Source organism: Bison bison, unplaced genomic scaffold (genome assembly GCF_000754665.1).
Source record: "Bison bison bison isolate TAMUID 2011002044 unplaced genomic scaffold, Bison_UMD1.0 scf7180017623559, whole genome shotgun sequence".
Lineage (NCBI taxonomy): Eukaryota > Metazoa > Chordata > Mammalia > Artiodactyla > Bovidae > Bison > Bison bison.
Window position 1 is genome coordinate 1 of NW_011452793.1, and position 510 is coordinate 510.

The 510-nt window shown below is 44.1% G+C and overlaps 1 pseudogene; it reads left to right on the plus strand.

Annotated features, from left to right (window-relative positions):
* Nucleotides 1-129: 129 nt before the first annotated feature.
* LOC104982848 lies at nt 130-468 on the plus strand (annotated as a pseudogene).
* Nucleotides 469-510: the final 42 nt, after the last annotated feature.

Consider the following 510-nt stretch of genomic DNA (forward strand, 5'->3'; position numbering starts at 1 on the left):
CCTAAAATGTTCTCTCTAAGAAAGCAAAGGTTTTAGAAATTATCACTGGTATTTATGCTCACCAATCTATAAAATACTAATATAAAAGTCAGTTCTTGGCAGTTAAGGTGTCCTCCCAGGAGAGGCAGCATGGCTCAAGCATTCATGAACAGCAAGATCCAGTCTGCGAAGGTGGTCATGTTCATCAAGCCCACCTGCCCCTACTTCAGAAGGACTCAGGAGCTCCTCAGTCAACTGCCCTTCGAACAAGGGCTTTTGGAATTTGTTGATATCCAAATCTTGTATCTAATTGGTGCCAACGGTGACACCAGTGAGATACAAGATTACTTGCAACAGCTCACAGGAGCCAGAACGGTACCTTGGGTCTTCATCGGTAAAGACTGCATAGGTGGATGCACTGATCTAGTAAATATTCATGAGCGAGGGGAACTGTTGACACGGATAAAGCAAATTGGAGCTCTGCAATAATTACAGAGCAGAATCAGGCTGATATCCCCCTTGAAGACTGGA